Genomic DNA, 21,562 nt, shown 5'->3' on the forward strand with positions numbered 1-21,562 from the left:
GTTTCAGTGATCCAGTTTTGGTCTGGAAAATTCCATCTGCGGTTATGTTTTTTTGGGGGGTGGTATGTATATAACCAGAGAGACTGCTGAGTGATCTGAAAATGAATTAGAAAAGATGGTGGATTCACCTCTATCCAATTTTTATTAATACAAAAAAAATCTAAGCAGACGCTGTTTTATATCTAGCTGAGAAGCAGGTAAACTGGGGAAGGCCAAGGCGATCAAGACTCCATGGATCGATCAAGGTAAAATCTTCTTTGATAGTTCCTTACAGTCTAGTTGTTTTTGGTTTTAGTTGTTTTTTACCCTTATTTGGTGTATCCAGACCCAGGTCTTGAATGAAATTAAAGTTGCCAACCATTAGTATACTACCATGGGCATTTATTAACACTTCATAAATCTAGTTCAGGTGCCTAGTATTGTCAAAGATCGGCCCATAGTAATTCAATGGCACCAGGTCTACCCCATTAACTGAAACCTCAATCCAGATCCACCTTGCACCTTCATCTCGTATCACTTTATCAAGTTCCCACTCTTGGGTGGAAGAGAGTAAAATATCCACCCCCGAACTACAAAATTTGATGAGGCAAAGTATGAGTGAGCATATTTCTTGGGGAGCGAAACGTTGGGGGAATTAGATTTCAAGTGGGTTTCTTGAAGAAAAATCACCTGCGGGGAGAAAGAAGCTATCCAATTCAACATTGCTTCTCTTTTCTGTGCATTAGAAAACCATTTACATTACATGCAATTACTTTTAATGACTGAGACATCCCTCACATTAATGCATAACCCTCGACACAACCCACATGAACACATTATACTCTGTCCTTTGCCCGACTTCCTTTTGCAACAACATCCCTCTTGTTGTGGTTACCTGACATCGGCTAGTGGCATACCACCCCCCCAAATCCCTTGCTCGCTGGTCTTGATTGCCTTTCTGATTTGATTCTGATTCTTATTCTTACTTTTTGCTTGCCTGCTACTGCTACCCCCACTTTTTGTTTTATGCTTCACACCCCAACCCCTCCACCCTTGATCTCCCCACCTTACCGGAGGAAGGAGGTAGCCCTTACCTCGCCTCCTCAGACCCCCCATCAAAAAAGTGTGCCTTGACTTGGCGCCTGGTTACGCGTCTTTCCTCCCTCCCTTCTGCATTGACATATAACATATAGATTTCTCTTTCTAACCCCCGGTGTAATTCCTAACGAGTCTCCCCTGCTTATAGTGCTTAAGGTGATTAAAGTGCAAAAATGATATCCTTCTCAAGGGACAGGAAGGACTTAAGCTTTAAGATATATATCTAAGACAACTTGTACTGGCTGTACTAGCCATAATCTATAGAGCTTCAATCTAAGAATACACAAATACTGCCCATCTTACTCAAGAAAGAAAAAGTAGGGATCAATTTTGCAGTGTACCATAGCTAATCTGGAAATCCATTACTGAAAGCTGAGCCCACCTGCGGCTACCCACTACCATACCTCCTTCTATTGGAGATACAACTAAAGTGCCATAATAAAAGTGTATACTGTACATCAAGAGCGTAAAGTGCAAATGCAATGGGGTTACAGTGGGATTACTCTCATAGAAAAAGGGAATCCTTAAACAGAGAAGGAATAGAAGTAGCATATGCATGACCTCCATAGAAAAATGGCAAATTACTATCATTAAGTGCATAAAGTTAAAGTGAACAAAAGTGCATCACAAAGTGCATAAAGTGCTCAAAGTACAGGAAGAAAAGAGGCCCCTGGCTATGAGAATTATTTCAAGTTTTAAATTACTATCTATAATCCCCAAGTTCTGGGGGACCAAAGAATCATGGTCTGCCCAGGTTTTTGCCTATTTGCCACAAACTTGTGTATTCATTTGTAGTAATTCCTGAGCTTCCTCCAGAAAAGAACAGAGATGGAACTTTCCTTTCCATATAACTTTCAGCTTGGATTGCTTTGCGATAGAGACCTGTGCTCTTTCACTCTTAAACTGACCCATCATGCCCAAAAAGTCCCTCCGTCTATGTGCTGCAGCTGCTGACATATCAGAGAACACACTCACTTTGGCTCCATCTGGTAGAATGATGTCTCTTTTTTGGATCGCTTTGGTTAGGATAGTCTCTCTAATCCGATAATCTGTCAAATTAACGATCATTGTCATAGGATACTTGCCTCCAAAGGTCTCCGAAAGGGGACTCGGTGGGCTCTCATTATAGTGAGGTCCTCCGGCGCTTTATGAAGTTTGGGGTCTCTGATTAACGACTCTATGTATGCTAGGGGATTGGGTTGGCCAGCTGGATGTTCACTATCCTCCAGAATCCCTGTAAAACGTAGGTTTGATCGTCTTACATAATTTTCCATATCGTCCAACTTTAACTGTGAGGCCTGTAGCTTTTTCTGGAGAGACGCGATATCCGCGTCACAAACCAGGAAGTGGTCTCAATATCTGATTCACATTGTTCCAGTTCTTTGAAACGTTCTGGTATTGCTATACTATAAACTCAATTTTATTCAATCTCTGATGTAATAGGGATAATTTCTGGGCCTGTGAAGATTTATAGTCGCCTATTTCTCCCTGGATAGTTTCGAAAAGCTTATGCATTTGATCAGTCAAATCCATTGAGGATTGGGGCATAGTAGTACCTTTTGCAGCAGCTACAGTTATGCTTGTGCTTGCGCCCCTCTGCTGGATAGATGGATCAGCTCAGCATTTTCACTGGAGACCACTGGATACTGAGGGAGAGAGAAGCTCAAGATCCCCTGGTGTCACTTGCTTCTGAAACGTATCACCACCTGCTCCCAAAGCAGCCTGTATAGACTCCTCGGAGTTGCTCTCTCATGGAGCCTGACCGCCCTGACCGTCCTGTACCGTGGTGCTAGCAACCACCGTACCCGGGTAGTTTAAACTGACACATCAGGAGAAACCTGGTCCACCGGGGGCAGTTTAATGACTGCCTGGGCACCCTTACTGTTCTTTACAAACAGGATAGTCTTTCAAGGGATTCTCAGACTCTGACCTTACACTATCCAACTCAGTTACTGCTCCTAGGATATTCTGCGGAGCCGGGCCGTACTCCACCCACCATTACTCTCTTGATGCATGTTAATGAGGCGTGGAGTTTACATATCTGCTACCCTTCCTAGGACCAAAGTTTCTGTTCCCCCAGTTGTCCTACCGTTGACGTTGCTGGCGACAATTTCTGGTGAGGACCCTGAAGAGACTGAAGACCTGCCTGAGAGAGTTTGTGCCAGAGGGGAAATGCCCATTTGCTTGTAGTACTCATTGCTTCGCCTTTTTTCTCTATGGCTCTTCCTCTCTTAGCCGCCGATAGACGTGCTTCTCTTTTTATTTTTAGTGTCAGTGCTGGGGGGTAGGAGCCTCAGCCTCAGCTGTAGCTCTTGCTCTTAATCCTTTGCAATGAGCTGCTGCTGCTGCTAGCACACACCTTGACCCACGTGCCTCTTGGGTATCAAAAAGAGGGAGCAAAGCCATAAAGAAGGTATCACCCTTTTCCTTTTTTTACCCCTCACTGCCAAAGAATGTCAAAGAGAGATAAAATGTCAAGTGCCAAAAAGCATGCATGCACATGACTGTCTAAGGAGGCTCCCACCCAGCACCAGGTTACTTCACTGCCTCCACTATGTTGTATGTTGTATCTGCCATGACTTTCCCCCTTCTCAAGGGGTCTTTAGCACACCACAGGGCTCTCAGTTCTGGCAGTCCTTCACCCTCGGCTGGACAAATATCCGTTTTGGTGGTACATTGGTAGTGGAGTTGGTGATTTGCGGTTCCCACTTCTAGCCCCCATGCAGCCACAGTAACGAAGACTCCATTTGGGACGCCACCGAAAATCCACGGTCTACGGCTCACTGTGTGACTCCTGCAACTGATTACGACCCGGAAGCAGCTTTCTGGAAGAAAGGAAGGGGAGGAGCTACGCACCTCAGCAGCGGCGGTCCATTTGGCTCAACACGCCGACTGACTTCCCAGACGTAGTAGACTTGCTCCTTGTTATGTAGTGTTACAAAGCCAATATGGGTGCCATCAAGAGATCCAATTACATGTGGGATGTGAACACATCCACAGAAATCTGCCTTCACAGTGGCTAAAGCCTCACAACTGGGGAACCGGATGTATCTGCCCACATGGCTCACAAGTGCTGCTAGCACCTCTGTGAGGACTCAACTGAACACAGGTTATGACATTCTACCAGAAATAGCAAGAGTGAATAGAAAAGAGCATGTGGCCGAAACATGAAAAACTGACCTGAGTTTCACTAGCGGTGGTATTAATGTAGGATTGTTGAGGTGAGGTAAGAGATCAAGTTCCAACTGATGACATAGATCCAGGATTGTTTGCCTATTTTTAAATGGAACTTTATGGTGATGTGTCGTTCTTCCATGGTGTGTAGGTCTAGAAATGGGCAGTACAGAGGAGGCTGGCATCTCCTCCCTCTCCCAGGGTACCTATGTAAGGAGTAACACAAAAATGTATTTTGGTCACAGTCTGCTGAGTAGCACATGTGAAGAGTAAGGCAAAAGTCATGTGTCTGAACATTAGTGCTTCATGAAGCAGGACACTATTTACATTATCATTGTAAAATCTTTAACATCCACCTGTCATCCCCAAGGTGGCCTTCGCAGGTCTGTGACAGAACTGTGCACATCATCAATTCAAAGATTTTAAATTGTCACTATAGTGAGGGTAGCATAACATGTATTACCGCCAACCACGCTGTACAATGCGCAGTGCGCATTTTGCCTATGTACAGGTTTACCAATCGCTAACATGGCGCATGCCTGACCTTCGCTAAGAAGACAAGTCAAACGTACACTGCCGGCGGAAGTGGACCACGCGGTGGGCGGTCAAATGCACGATGGTCACAGCTATAGGCTAACATTGGGGATAGTGACGGTGCAGTCCAATGGCTGTCTGCACCGATGCTGATGAGTGTGTATGTGGCGTACATGTACGCAGCGATTGAATAAAAAATTACATGCCTCCTGACAGTGCTGCTATCAACACCTTTTCCATTTTAGCTGCTGTTTGCCACATCTGGGAGCAATCATGGCATGGACTAAAGAGAATAGGGATAATCTCTGCACTCCAGAGGAGCTGGACACCCTTGTAGATGAGGTCCTTCCCCTCTATACTCAGCTCTATGGCACATCAGAGGAACAAGTAATTTCTCAAATACATATTTAACAAATTAATGGATTATGGGGCCATGGACTTTGTGACAAGAAGGCCACCATTGCAATGTGTGATGAAGGTGATTTCTACCTGTGTTACATGCATATCTCTATGAAGGGCTCAAGGTCATAGTAGCTACAATGAGTTTTCAAATCATATCATGGTATATGTGCATTATAATGTAAAGGCTTCACACCAAAAGCCATGTCTATGTACTGTTAGAACCATCTGAGTATTATGTTAGCCAAGTGTGCCGCCCCACTGATCACTCAGCCTACATCAGACCTTGTAAGACAGTTGTCTGGGAGACCCCATCAGAGTGCAACACAAGCATATGTTTGCATATGGAATGGTTAGAAGCTTGACTGGTCAGTATTGAATTGGTGGAAATGTGAGGCCTATGTACGATAAGTAGCTTCAGCCAGAAGACAGCAAGGCTTGATATTGATATGTGGGCAGTTTGGGCCATGGCCCTGCCTGGGTCAGAGCTACTGTGGCAGGAGAACTGATGCACAGAGACATTTCCCTGTAGACCTGCTGAGGCATGGATGTTGGCTAGTGTGCATTTGGCAGTTGATTGTTCATCTGCAAAAGTCTTTCAAAGCACTCATTCACTCACTGGTGCCATGCATGAGGGAGTGAGATGTGGAACTGTGAGTGTCTACATTGATCCTTCCAAGGCTATCTGAGTATGCAATACCAAAGATTGGTGTGATGTGCCTGCCAATTGGGACACTAGTGATTCCTCTTCTTCATTTCATAGATGTTCAGGGACACCCAAAACCTTCAAAGGTGTATTTACTTGTGGATATACATACTATAACTGGCATCATCACCTGTACCAAGCAGGATTGGGGACTTTTATATGGGTATATGGAGTGCTGTGCAGTGTGAATTCAGAGTTTCTATCTCCCAAATGTTAAGACCTCAATGTATTTGGGGAACTTTATCAGCTTAATGTGATACATAGCTAATCTACATGAGTACAGCTTTCATTTGACATTTCAGGTAGTGGACATATGATGAAATTTGGAGTGCAAAGTGTCATCAGTGTGCAAGAAGGATTTACATGTGACATGATGTCTGCCACAACAGCAAATGATGATACATTGGTGTACCACTTGACCGTCACGAGATTCTGATGTGTCATGAGTAATAGTTAGAGTTGTTTCATTCTGGGCCTTGTTTGAGCATAATGTAATTCTCACACTTGGATCCATCCTATATGGTTACATGTTTTTACAATGGTATGGACATAAGGATGGAGTTTAAAGTATTCCATCATTGGATTTGGGCCTGTCTGGGGTTATGACATGAGTGGACCCAACTGTTTGTAGGTCCTTTAGCATGCATGCATGTGTTCATGCTCAATCAGAAGCTTATGGAGTGAACCATAAAGATGGTGTGTGTGGATTTCTTCAATGTTTCCTGGTCATTTGTGATGGTCAGGTGTGAATACGCAGTTGCAATAAACCCATGTTCCATGTCATTTCAGATACATACAGGGCAAGTGGAGGATAAGGGGTCAACATCAGAGGGGATACAGCTGATCACAGTGGTTCTCAACATGATACATCATACACAGAGGGACCAAGTGACCAGGAAGGTGCAAGGAGTGCCCCGGAGGATATCAGCCATAGTCTTCCTCATCTTAGACATCCTCCAGTGGATACTCCCAAGTGATGGCAGACCCAACAGGATCAGTTCCACCTTCATCCTTGTCTGCCAAACTCAGTTCCATTGCCACCCTCCCTGTTGTCCCCCCACAAGTTGGCCGTATCGTTTGCTCCAGGCACCTCAGCCCCTGCCCCTATTTTCCCTGCTGCCCTGAGTGAGGAGACTGTTGCCCTCCCGAAGAGCATCTCCGTGGGTCAGAATGCAGTGCTGAATGCCATCCAGGAGCAAGGCAACAAGCTGACCCAGGTGGTTGCCTACCTGGAAGGCATTCACACTGCCATGTCTGTCCTACAGAGATCTTTTCAGGCTTTGGCTTCCTCCTTCACAGCATCCCTCCACCCATCCCAACCTTCACCAGCCTCCTGCCCCTTCCCCATCCACATTCCCTGTTCCATTTCCTATCCGAACCTTGACCCTGTTCTTCAGGCAGGTCGCTCCCCACGCCGCACAGCACCACCTGTGTGTCCGTGCCCCTGAGCCCACTGCTGCCGCTTGCCAGAAGTTCGAGGCCCACCTCCACCCGCAGGCTACCACCTGCGCCTCATCCTTGGTAGCCAGTGGTAGGCTGTAGGTTCTGTGCGCTCACTCTGCCCCCTTTCTGCCTGTCTGCCTTGCTGTGACTTTGCTTCTGTCACTGTGTTGTATTCTGTTTTGATCTGTTATTGCGTTGTATTATATTTTATTCCGTTTTTTTTCTCCCACATTATTCCTCTTGTATTGTACTGTGCCCTCTGTTATTTCTGCCTGCTCTAACCTTCCTGTTTTTCCCACCGCTGTGTCCCCTGCGGCTCACCCCCTGCTCGCCCATTTGCAGCCCCGCTCCCACCTCCCATAAGCTCCTCCCTCCCACCTCCCCTTATATGGCGGCCACTGCACGGTGAGGAGAGCGACCCTTGACCCTGTTCTTCAGGCAGGTCGCTTCCCACACCACACAGCACCACCTGTGTGTCCTTGCCCCTGAGCACTCAGCTGCCGCTTGCCAGAAGTTCAAGGCCCGCCTCCACCCGCAGGCTACCACCTGCGCCTCATCCCTGGTGGCCAGTGGTAGCCCGTAGGTTCTGAGCGATCGCTCTGCCACATTTCTGCCTGTCTGCCTTGCTGTGACTTTGCTTCTGTCATTGTTTTGTATTCTGTTTTGATTCTGTAATTGCGTTGTATTATATTTTATTCTGTGTTTTTTATCCCCCTTTATTCCTCTTGTATTGTACTGTGCCCTCTATTATTTCCACCCGCTCTAACCTTGCCATTTTTCCCGTCGCTGCGCCCCCTGCGTCCCCGCCCCCCTGCTTTCCCATTCGCCGCCCACTCCTGCCTCCCAGCTGCTCCTCCCTCCCACCTCCCCTTATATGGCAGCCTTGCTGTGACTTTTCTTCTGTCATTGTCTTGTATTCTGTTTTGATTCTGTAATTGCGTTGTATTATATGTTATTCTGTTTTTTTCTCCCCCTTTATTCCTCTTTTATTGCACTGTGCCCTCTGTTATTTCCGTCCGCTCTAACCTTCCCGTTTTTCCCGCTGCTGCCTCCCCACCTCCCTGCTCACCCATTCGCCACCCAACTCCCGCCTGCCAGCTGCTCCTCCCTCCCACCTCTCCTTATATGGCGACCGCTGCGTTGCCGTGCAGCAGACACGCACAGTGGGTGCGCGTGGCTTCGGCGTACCTAAGGTACCTAAGGTAGGCCTGGGCTAAAATTCCATTCCGCTCGCGGAAATTGTGATAATTTGACATTTTCGCGTTCCGCGGAGAGCGCGAAAATGTAAAAATTTCCGCAATCCGCATTTTAGCGGAAGTTTTTTGCTTGCTCGCGCTGTAAAATAATACATTCTCGCCTTACCTGAATCCCCGCGTTCGCCGACAAGTTTTCCCGATCCGGTCGTGTTCTCCCCGAGATGTTGGATTGTTGGTAGCCATTTGCGCTGTCTCGCGACAGTTCGCGACTGCAGTAAAGTCATTCGTCGCGCGATCACGTCTTTCTTATCGCGATCATGCACCGCGAGACAAGTGAAAACAAGATGGCCACGCCCGTGAGCAACCGCATGGGTATGTTGGCGAGCTGCGACCACGCAGAAAATAACGGCAAAGGGCGGGAAAAAAACTTCCGCATCTTCGTGATATTTCCGCATGTTTGCGGAGATTTTTAACATTTTTGCGATAATTTGCGAAAGTGAATTTCACAAATTCCACCCTCCCCTAACCTAAGGCAAGCCCGTCTGTGCCCGTCCGCGCCCAGCACCATACCCCCTGGCCCCGCGAATGCACGACATCTGACGCCGCTACGACGCCAACACCCCACACGCACTCAACACCAGACGACCGCACACCTGCTTCCTGGCCACCCCGAAGCACACCAAAGGACCCTTCTTCTGCCGGAGCTGCAGCTTCACCAGCCTCCGAGCTGCCAAACCGCCCACCGTGACAGGACGCAACCACCTCAGATGCATACTACCGAACACCCGCTCCGCACGCAAACACACTGTTGAACTCTGGGACCTGCTCGACACATCTGCCCTGGACGTCGCCTTCCTGACAGAGACCTGGATGAACGCCTCCTTGGCTCCCGACATCGCCATTGCCATCCGGGACGGCTACAAGATCACCCGCAGGGACTGCCCCAACGGAGTAGGAGGTGGAATCGCCTTCATCCACAAGAACACCCTCAGGGTCTCGACCAGCACCGGTGACACCCTCAGCACTGCCGAACACCTGCACTTCCAGATCCACACCGATCCCAACACCACCCTCAGAGGAACTCTCGTCTACAGACCCCCCGGACCCCGGCCTCAGTTCAGCGACTCCATCGCCGACTTCGTCAGCACCCACGCCCGCGCCTCCATGGACTACATCCTCCTCGGAGACCTGAACTTCCACCTTGAGAACAACAACGACACCAACCCTGATTGACAACCTTGTCAACCTCAGACTCAAACAGCTCATCACAACGCCCACCCACTCCGCCATCCACACGCTTGATCTCATCATCTCCGCAAGCCCCCACGTCACCTTCAGCCACACCACCGAACTTCACTGGACCAACCATCACTGCATCCACTTCACCTTCCGGAAACCCACCACGCACCACCACGCACCACCACACTCAACAGATCCCCCTCCACAGCTGGAGCAAAATCACAGAAGACCAGCTAAACACCACCCTCGCCCGAAGCCCACCCGCCGGCCCCACCGACTCTGACACCGCTGCCCGGGACCTCAGACGTTGGATCAACAACTGTGCCAACACTCTCGCCCTGATCAAGAAACTCTCCAACAGACACACTAACAAGAAAGCCAGCTGGTTCACCGCAGACCTCCAGGCCTCCAAGCAAACCTGCCGCACACTACAGAAGAAATGGGTAAGCGAACAGACACCAGACAGCTATGCAGCCCACAAGAACACAATCCGCAGACACCATCACCTCATCAGATCCGCCAAAAGGGCCTCCTTCAAGGACCGACTCGACAACAATGCACACAACAGCAAAGAGCTCTTCAACATCGTGAAGGAACTCTCCAACCCCAGCTCCAACACCAACGCCATCCCACCATCACAAGACCTGTATGACTCCCTCGCCACCTTCTTCCATCGCAAGATCACAGACATCCATGACAGCTTCAACAACCTGACCGCCCCAACAATCACCGACACCTCAGACCCCGCGGCCACCACCCACATCGATCCCCTGCTCACCTGGACCAACATAAACAACGATGACACCATCAAAATCATGAACACTATCCACACCGGCTCTCCGTCAGACCCATGCCCACACCACATCTTCAACAAGGCAAGCGCCACCATCGCACCCCATCTCCGCAAGGCCAGCAACATCTCCTTCAAGACCGCGACCTTCCCGGAGAGCTGGAAGCACGCCGAGATCAATGCCTTACTGAAGAAACCCAAGGCAGATCCAAGGGACCTCAAGAACTTCCGGCCCATCTCCCTGCTTCCGTTCCCAGCGAAGGTCATCGAGAAAACCGTCAACAGACAGCTGACCCGTTACCTTAAGGAGAACAACATCCTGGACCCATCCCAGTCCGGGTTCCGCAGCAACCACTGTACCGAGACTGCCCTCATCGCCGCCAACGAAGACATCAGGGCCCTGCTGGACAATGGCGAAACCGCGGCCCTCATCCTCCTGGACCTATCAGCCGCCTTCGACACTGTCTGCCACCGCACCCTATGCACATGCCTCCACAACACAGAGATCCGAGACAAGGCTCTGGAACGGACCACCTCCTTCCTCTCCGGCAGATCCCAGAGCATCAGCCTCCCCCTTTCCACTCACAAACCTCCAAGATCATCTGTGGCATACCCCAAGGATCATCCCTCAGCCCGACACTGTTCAACGTGTACATGGCTCCGCTCGCCCACGTCGCCCGACTGCACGACCTCAACATCACCTCCTATGCCGACGACACCCAGCTGATCCTCTCCTTCACCAAGGACCCCCTCACCACCAAAACCAACCTCCAGGAAGGAATGAAAGCCGTCGCCGAGTGGATGAAGAACAGCCACCTGAAGCTGAACTCAGACAAGGCAGAGGTCCTCATTCTCGTCTCCACCCCCTCAGCCCGGGACAACTCCTGGTGGCCATCCGCACTGGGAGCAGCACCAACACCCACTGACCACACACGCAACCTGGGGTTTATCCTCGACTCAACACTCTCCATCACCAAGCAAGTCAACGCCGTCTCATCCTCCTGCTTCAACACCCTCCGCATGCGCTGCAAGATGAGGTGGATCCTCACCAAAATAAGAAGAACGGTCACCCAGGCCCTCGTCAGCAGCAGGCTGCACTACGGAAATGCCCTCTACGCAGGAGCCTCGGTAAAACTCCTGAAACGACTACAACGGATACAGAATGCCTCTGCTCGCCTGATCCTCGACAACCCGCGCCACAGCCACATCACACCACACCTGAGAGACCTGCACTGGCTTACCATCAACAAGAGGATCACCTTCAAGCTCCTCACCCACACACACAAGGCGCTCTACAACACCGGACCGGCATACCTCAACAGATGACTCACCTTCTACACCCCGAACCGACAGCTCCGCTCCACCGACCTTGCCCTCGCCACCGTCCCTCGCATCCGAAGAGCGACCACCAGCGGCAGATCATTCTCCCACCTCACTACCAAGACCTGGAACACCCTCCCCATCCTCCTACGGCAGACCCAGTACCTACTAACCTTCAGGAGGCTTCTCAAGACCTGGATATTCGAGCAGTAGCAGCACCCCTTCCCCCAGCACCTTGAGACCCTGACAGGTGAGTAGCGCGCTTTACAAATGGATTGATTGATTAATTGATTGATTGATATCCCAAGCACACGCACACCTAAGCATGCACACACTTCAACAGACACAAGCATCCCCCAAAAATGCAAGACTTCAAAAAAACTCATCCCCAGCAAAGCCCCGTGCACCACAGCAACACATGCAGAGCCCTCCACAGACTCACGCATATCCCTAGACCCCGCAACAACAGCCACAGGCCCATCCACAAAACCCATATCTCGAGACACTGTACCAACAGCCACAGAGCTCTACACCACACCAATCTCCCTAGACACTATACCAACAGCCACAGACCTCTCCACAACACCCATATCTCCAGACACTGCCCCAACAGCCACAGATCACTCACAACACCCAGCACATCCACAACACTCCCAACCAAAAAAATGCAAATTCTCACAGTCACCCACACAACAGACACCAACACAAAACAGTGCACACAGCAGGCCCATCTCATACATTCACTCCCTCTTCCTCCCAATGGGACCTCCATTCCGAACACCCTACTTGTTTTCTCTCTTAATCTCTCTTATTTTCTCCTGCCATTAACCCTCTGATACCTGACCCTCCAAGTCCCCAAAACCCCTCCCAAAGACAAACCCATCCCTTATTCTTCCCACTCCACCCCTGAAAACAGCCTCCCCACTCCCCTGTACCCTGCCCAAAAAAAGAAAGAAAGAGAACAATCTTCCTAAACCTAAACCCAGCCCCAAAGACCCAAAACCCAAAAGTCGCCTACCAAGGACAAACCCACTCCTCCCTAAACCTCTGCCCCCCTTTCCCAAATACCATCTTCAAGGTGCCAGCTATACTCAAGGGATGCCCCTGGGTGAGGAGGTTCCCTGGCAGTGTAATGGCACGTTTGGTGGCAAAGTATCGTGCTGTGGCACATGGGCAATGAATGGACTGGCCATTGGCCTTTGTTTCTTTTTTGGATTGGTTTAAATCCATTCATTAAACCTATCACAGCTTGGAAGACAAGACATTAATCCTGTCAATATTTTTCTATTTATTCGATGTTATTGTATAATTAGTGATGTGTGAGTACAGATGTGTTTGTTTGATTCCTGATTGCTGATCTAGTTGAAGTGGTTAATATTATGTGCCCTAGCAGCCAGTGCTGGAGTAAAAGAGGTCATGTGGAACTGTTGGATGGATGTCTTTGTGGGTTGACATCCTGATAGGGCAGACATTGCATTGGGTGACGTGTTATGTGTACGTTTTCAGCTTGGCCTGGCCACGTTCAATGTAATTTACGTTGCACTTCTCCCTATGATGTAGGTTGTGTATGTGTTTGATGTTTTGAAGTTAGATATTTGTGTATCAACACAGGGAGGGTGTCAACTTGCCATACCTCTGTGGAGTTCTGCATGGACATGTGTCCATTTTGCAGTGTAAACATTACAGCTGCTTCATCTAGATGTGTGTGAGATGATATTAGTGTTGTGTTTGTTTCATAAGTTGCACTTACCCAATGCCTACACATGCATGGCACTTGTTTATGCTATTGGTTGTCCCTCATATATTTCAGTTTCCAGGTCCAGTGCACATGGAGTAAGCCACACATGTGCCCGAGAGCCCCAGCCTTTCAGGGTTCCTCCTGATAGAGGCATAGCTATCCTGCAGAGAGTGTTTTCATTATGCCCCTAGAATTGTACTCATACGGATTCTATGTAATACCAATGACTAACATTGCCTTTTCATGTATGTAATGTGTTAGAGTTCAATACAGAGTTGTAGCAGAGAAGGTGTTTCACTTTATTGGCACAACCATACCGATGCATCTTTGACATCAAAACAGGACCTTGGATGCGTGCAATGTGAGTGTGTCACATTCACTATAGCATCTTGGTTATACTTGGAGTGACAGTGCCTCATGATAGTTATAGTCACTTCAATGTTACTTTAGCAACATTTGAGTAATGGTAACCTGCATGACAAGAAAACTTCAGTTGTGACATGGAAGACAATTGAGAAAGGGAGAAAGATGTGTGACAGAGATTAATAGGTATGATATTATTGCGGAGGTGGTGTTGTGGAACACAAAATAACGCACACAACACTATCACTGTACATAATTTTCAAACACATGTCCATTTGTGTACAGTGTGCCTGTACAGTACCAATGTTTTGGCCTAGGAAGGCATCCTACAGATGTATTTTATTTTATTGATAAGAAACAATCCCAAACGGGGTCCTTGTATATGTGTAAATTACTTAGGGACCCCAACTACATTGCCTGGTACATGGTGGTGCATCGTTTTGCAGAGGGGTCAATGGAAACAAGTAGTTCTATGACTTACCGATGATTTTATCAGTGACAGACTGCGTTCTGAAGGTGTTCGAAGAGGTAGAGCAGCAGCATGACATTTCTGATGGGCTCCATGACAGTAGAAAATGAGTAGAGGTGAGTTTTGACCTTATATTGAGCCCTTTCTGCCATCTCCGATGTGGTGGCTGGTAGGCCAGGGCTAAATTTCCGTTCCGCTCGCGGAAATTGCGATAATTTGACATTTTCGCGTTCCGCGGGGAGCGCGAAAATGTCAAAATTTCCGCATTCTGCAGCTTAGCGATAATTTGTTTCTTGCTCGCGCTGTAAAATAATACATTCTTGCGCGCGCGCGATCGCCTTACCTGAATCCCCGCGTTCGCCGACAAGATTTCCCGATCCCGTCGCGTTCTCCACAAGATGTTGGATTGTTGGTAGCCATTTGCGCTGTCTCGCGACAGTTCGCGCCCGCAGTAATGTCATTGGTCGCACGATCACGTCTTTCTTCTCGCGATCATGCACCGCGAGTAGAGTGAAAACAAGATGGCCGCGCCCGCAAGCAACCGCATGGGTAAGTTGGCGAGCCGCGACCATGCAGAAAATACCGCGAACGGGCGGGAAAAAAACTTCCGCATTTTCGCGATATTTCCGCGTGTTTGCGGAGAATTGTAACATTTTCGCAATAATTTGCGAAAGTCACTTTCTCAAATTCCGCCCACCCCTAGTGGCTGGACCACCATAGTCACGCCGGCTGCAAAGCAACTCAGAATAGGGCAGGGGGTTTCACTGGAGGGCTGACCTTCCACAACCTCATAGGTCCGCTCCGTGATTGTCGCACTCAAAGTTGGTTGGTTGTGTCAGCGGTGTGGCATCGGTCTTCGGAAAGCCAACCCGTCCAACTCGTAATACGGCTGTCATATTGCCAAGCTCACTCCAGTTGGATCGCCACGCAAAGCTCGTAATAAGTCTCGTAAAGTTTTTGAGTACTTTGGTATATCGACCCACACTCTGCAAATAGGGTACTAAATAAGCATCTGCTGCAAAACTAACACTTGTTGAAATGAAGGCACATTTAAAGGTGATCAAGGTAGGTGCAGTAACCAACATTCACGTTAGAGACTCTCTATAATTGTATTAAGGTGACTCTTCAAAAAGAAAATCTCACTAGACAAGGAAGAATGTGGAAAGAGAGAGAGCTGGCACCAGTTCATAATAGATATGGGAAAAAGATAACTCCCCATAACTCTGACTTACTTAAAGTAACTACATTGCATAGGGGAACATACCATACAGGTGAATACTGTAATAGCAATTACAAAAGTATTGAGAGGTACCAATTATTGAAGGCATAAGGACATTAACCTGTTCTTACCCTCTGTTGCAGGTATCCTTCCCAGCTGTTCACATCCCCAACACCTTTCCCTCACTTGACCACTCCAAGCTTCTGTGCCTTTATGGCAATCGGAATTGGAGTTGTTGAGAGGTGGACCCTTTTGACCATTGCACTGATCCAGAGGAGCCTCCAATTGACACAGATGACACTTATTCATCTGAGCACACATATTTTGAGTGTTACTAATCTCCACATTTAGACTTCAGCCCACCGTAGCATTCTGCTGACTGAAAGGGATTGAGATTGGATATTCATCTGTATAGCAGCATTTGTAACCATGGTTATAGACTAAAGGGTCAAGTTAACATCTTCAGGCCCTATCTTACTGTTTTATTTATTTGGTCATTTGTAGAGTGGAAATCCATAGGTTGACAAAATGCTTTGCATGAGTTCCAAGGGGCTTATAATATACAAAGATTATCAGTTATCTTAAAAATGAGGAGGAGATAATTTAATTTACAAAAAGTATAACATTAAGTAGCAGTTTCTGAGGCAAAATAAATGCACTTATGTGGAAGAGTGAAAAGTAGTGGACAATATGTGGGGTGCCGTTCTTATATTTATAATGTCATGCCAGCCAGACAATCATATTCTACTGTGCAAGCTATACAAAAATAGTTGTGTGCTTCCTAATTTACAGAGAAAGGGGACCCATCTCTTCTTCTGAGTGGAGGCCCTGAGAGAGCTTCACATTGGTGCACACATGTGGAGGCATTCCAATAAGATATGGAATTTTAAATCAAACTGGAAACTATAGTTGGTAAAATAGCTTTCCCATTTCACTTTTGAAGATTTCGTTAAAAGGTTTGTTCTGATAGCAGGTGGTATGGAATTTAATAGCTTAGGCACACTCCCTGAGACATATTGTTAAAGGGTCCTTTTCTTTCTGTAGCTTGATAATTTGAGCATAATTGAGTCTCTGACTATATTCTCTGTAGTTGACAGCCCACCTGAGAAATCAATTTTGTTTGAACATTTATATTATTAGCACCCAGCACAAAGGCTAAGGATCTGTACTGTCATATGAGCAGTTTTCACTGTTTGTCACCAGTAGGTAAACCTGGTGGGAAGGGCCAGTGAAAACTTGTGACTGACCCATTTACCATTGGAGAAATCTCCCATGGCAAAGGGATCAATTCTTTTATTTTCAAAAATAAGCCCTGCTTTGGGTTTACATTTTTTAAAAGAAAAATAGAATTTCATGTTTGCCTCCCAGCACTGTCATGTTGACAGAGCTGGAAGTCAAACTTTCAGTGCATTGACAGGAATCACTGTGTTGTGGTTCCTGCCATTACAAGAGGTGTCCGCTGGGCCAGTGGACATGCCTAAATTTGGCACCTCACGCCAATGGAGTACTTTACTCTGTTGCCCTGACAGGTTAAATCAGATTGCCAAACTCAAAACCAGGCCCTCGATGTTAAAAAGATTCAATTGGGGGGTGTCATTCTTTCCAGAATCTGTACAAGAATGTCAACATCTTCAGCTACTTTCAAGTATAATTGCATATCATCAGTGCAGAAATGAGAGGAGATGTAATCTTTTAGAAGAGAACCACAATGTTGAATGTATAAACTGGAGAGATTGGATGATATTATAGAGCCATTGGATAGACCTTGGTGGAAAGGTGGAGAGTTAAATAGGAAATTTGAGATTTGTATAATCAAGGTGAGACAAGGACCCACTCATAATGGTCACTTTGAATTCCATTTTTGGGAAGGATCTTTAAGAGGATAAAATGGCTGATGTTGATATCACACCACAGTTGTACAGAACATTGGCCAGCAAGGTTTGGTTCTACACCAGTCGGAAGTTCATACCTTCGGTATCAGTTGCCATTCTATTCAGAAGGTATCTGACTAGGCACATTTTTCAACAGCCTGGGACATCATCTTGACCAAGTGAACCGTATCTCAAATTTTCCCAGAATGGCATTAGGAAATGTCTGGTGACTTTGATGCTAGGTGCTGACGTGAGATCATTGAAGTTGGAAGAGGGTATCAGATTTTTGTAATTTTTGGGCAACTCTGATTGTGAGATTTCTCTTTTCTTCAACCAGGTGGACTGGGTTTTATGTATTTTTTTCAAGTTTACATGGTTTGTGGGGGTCTGGCTGTGCCAGAGCTCTTTTTTGCTTTCTCGTTCAACAGCAATGGCTCTGCAGTTTTTTTTTTTGCATATTTTCTCATAGATGGATTTTTAAGTGCAATTTCCGCCCCACCATTCTGAGTGTTTTTTTTATTCTGGTTGCAAAGTTTTATGACCGTGCAAAGGCTTAAATTCCTGTCATATCAGTTTAAAAAGGGCACACATATTCATAATCATAGTCACGCTCTTTGTCAATTGTTCCGTTATTCTGGAGGCCCTTTGTATTTATCATATGTCTAGAAGAGTCAAGAATATTTGGCAGAAAGAGAGTGTAAGTTTATGCTTATGTTTTTGTACTCTCTTACCCATTGTTTGGGTTTAATCTGTTGGCCTCTTGTTATTATTCTAGAGGAGGTTGGGTAGAATGTTTCCGAAAGGTGATTCAACCAATCAGCAGAGTTTGGAAGTGTGCTTTAACTGATTCTGTGCTAGCAATCAAGAAGACAGGAACCGCCTCTTTTTCATATAGGGTTATTCGAGTATTGTATAGTATCAAAGTTGAGTAAAATGCCATCAGTTGAGAGACACAAGAGACATTTCGGTTTATCTAGTTTAAATTTAAATCCCTGAACAATATGTGGTTGGACGAGCATGTCTGCTTTTCCAGGATGATTTCAATGATCTGTTTGACAAATGTTTCAGTACTTTCTGGAGGATGATAGAGAAGCAGCAGTTTGCTGATGATTGCTTTTTCTGTTTTAATTTTAAGATGTAGCCATTGGAACAAAGAGAAATTGTGTATATTTACAGGAATGCTTATCTGATGGAGTTTTTATGATTAATTACATACATTTTCCCAATTTTAGATCAGAATTTTACCATAGAAGTCAACATGCTACCCATTTGTGGGATCATACCGAAGGGCTGAGTAAATATGCATATATTATTTTATATATATAATATACGCATATAATATAATATTCTCCAGCACTAGTGTGCTTCACAGGTAAACTGGCTCCTCCTCTTTTTTCTGGGACTATGTACCAGTTACACAGCTACGTCTTGGTCCACTGACAGTAACAGTGGGCAACAGATGAACAATCAACACAGCAATAATTTCAGCGTTAATACACACTTGTATATGTGAAATGTGCATCAGAGGCCACTTTAATAATAACTAGCTCATTCCGCCGGGGGGTCACAGCAGCCTATAGGGGTCCCTACAGTTTGGTGGATGAGAAGTATCTATCAAGAAGCCCGATCTGAAAACTTGAGGTTCCTTAACTCTCTTAAGATTCGGGGGACACTCAAGGTTTCCAACAGTGAAACCTCAGCTCACTGGCGAGAAATCCTTACCTAACAACCCATGCTTCAATCAGCCATCTGCAATGAATGTCCGAATGTGTGCCACATGTTTGACTGTCAGTTGGACATACATTTTTCCTGTTTGACTTCTAGGGAAAGCCTTGTGATCCTGATCTAGAACAAGAGAAATTAACCCCACTCACTGGAAGAAAAATCACAGCACCTCGGACTACAATTTATTTTGTTGCTTTTTAATAACAATCTATTGCTTTGGTGGATGTTATTAAAAACAAAAACATTTTATTTGCAAGCACATTGAACATTGTGACGTAGCAGTGGCAGTGCCACTCAAGTCTAAATGACCTCTGTGTGCTGGTGGTCTCAAAATATGTTGGGCAGTCATCTACTTGGGGAGTGGAGGTTATAGCTTCTGCTGACCTGCGGAGCCCCCCCCCATTCTGCAAATGACCCCCTGTGTCATTAGCAGGCTTGTTGTCATTTTGTAATGCCAGCGATTCCAGGGTCTGCACAAAGTCTTTTTCCCCACAAGGAAGAGCAAAGCTGAAATCCAAGTGGCGACTACATTACAGCATTTCTAGAGAAATGACTGGAGATCCACGTGGTGGTGATGAAGCCAGATTTCAATGACGATTGCTTGTTGCAGTGAGCGAGTAAAGGAAAACAGCTCTTTCAAACATGAATAGGCTTATGTCATGTGTTCTAGTTTAGTGAGTGGTGTGGTGTGGTGTAGCTGTGTCTCTCCTCAAACTAGAAACATTACAGGAATATTTATAAGTGCTAAAAGTGCTCTTTCAGAGTCTATTTTAGGACCTACAGCTGTGAAGCAAATTTAAGTGAAAATCATGTTGTAAGTTGAACTTTTTGACCCAATTGTTTTAAAGATGTTCTTGAGGAGATAACTGGCACAACCCTCCGCCAGGATGGCAGGCTTGCTGCAATCCAGATTTGGGTAGCGTCCATTCAGGCAGAGGGTTGGCATCAGTGGGGGAGCTGTTGCGTCAGTGGGCCAACTGAGGTGAGCACCTGCTTGTTTTGTATTGTATTTATTTATTTATTTTAAATTAGGCATTGCAGAAAAGTAACTGAATCTGCTAAAAGGATCATAAAATGCGCGACTGAGTAAAAATAAATCCGTCACACACAAGATATTATTCAGTGAAAAAAGAACATAAAATATCAACGGAGTCATTTTGGCCGGATAATGGCTTTAATATTGGATTGTATACACAATTAAAACTCTTAAGTTCAGCAAACTATTTTTATTTCTGAGCTGACTGGTTATCTTGTTTATCCAACTGCCAGGCACAAAGCAGACACATTACACCATTTATAGAAACCCTGCTCAGAAAAGACACAGGCGTGCCTTTCTTTCTGGTTCCTTATCATCTTGAGGCAGCAGGCCATTAACGCGTTATAAAGGTTGCCAAATGGGAGAGTTATGATAACGCATGAAAAATACAATGGCTATAAATCTACACACTCACCTCAATATTGGCAGCCTGTCCAAAGAATAACATGTAAACATGGTGATTGATTCCAATATAAACACTGCTGTATATTTTCTCTAAATAAAAAGTGGCAAGCCTCCGTAGCAAATGTGCAAAAATAGCTTTGCTGCAGACAACCTTGAGGTCAGTGAAGATTACATGTCCAATGCTGTGGCTGTAAAATTGACAACGTGAAGAGAATTATGTGTATTATAAAATGTGAGACATATGTAGAAGTTCAAATGTTGGACAGAGTAACATTCCAGTTGAATATTTCTACAGAGACATCTCTTGAAAGTACGAAAATCTAAAGCTCATGACAGATAATGCACTACTTGCATCGGGGAGGGAGCGATTGCTATAGCGCACTCATTACTCTTTTTAAAAAAGGGCTATGTTCAATATATTACAAGGCATATAACTAATGTCATTACATTACATCTCCCTGAATTCCCACTTCATGGTCTATCTCTATTATACTTTTCAAAGCAGGGCGTCCCCAGGCCTTGACAAAGTGACATTAATACAGACTTCTTAATAGTGCTCTCTCTCTCTCTCATTCTCTCTCCTTGTCTCCCTCTCCCTCTCTCGCTCTCTCTGCTAGTATAATGTTTCGCAACCCAGACTCCTGCTTAGAGTATAGCAATCATAAATGCTATTTATTTAAAGTACGTTTTTAAAATATTTATGAAGTGCAGTAGGAGGAAGTTGAAGACTGTAGAACACCATAAGATACAAATATAGCACAACAAATATATCATAGGAAAGCGAACAAAATACATTTTGAAAAAAGTAAGTACATATTAAGAAAGATAAACAGAGTCACAGTAAAGTAAAATGCCACA

The sequence above is a fragment of the Triturus cristatus genome, chromosome 2_1 (genome assembly GCF_964204655.1).
Source record: "Triturus cristatus chromosome 2_1, aTriCri1.1, whole genome shotgun sequence".
NCBI lineage: Eukaryota > Metazoa > Chordata > Amphibia > Caudata > Salamandridae > Triturus > Triturus cristatus.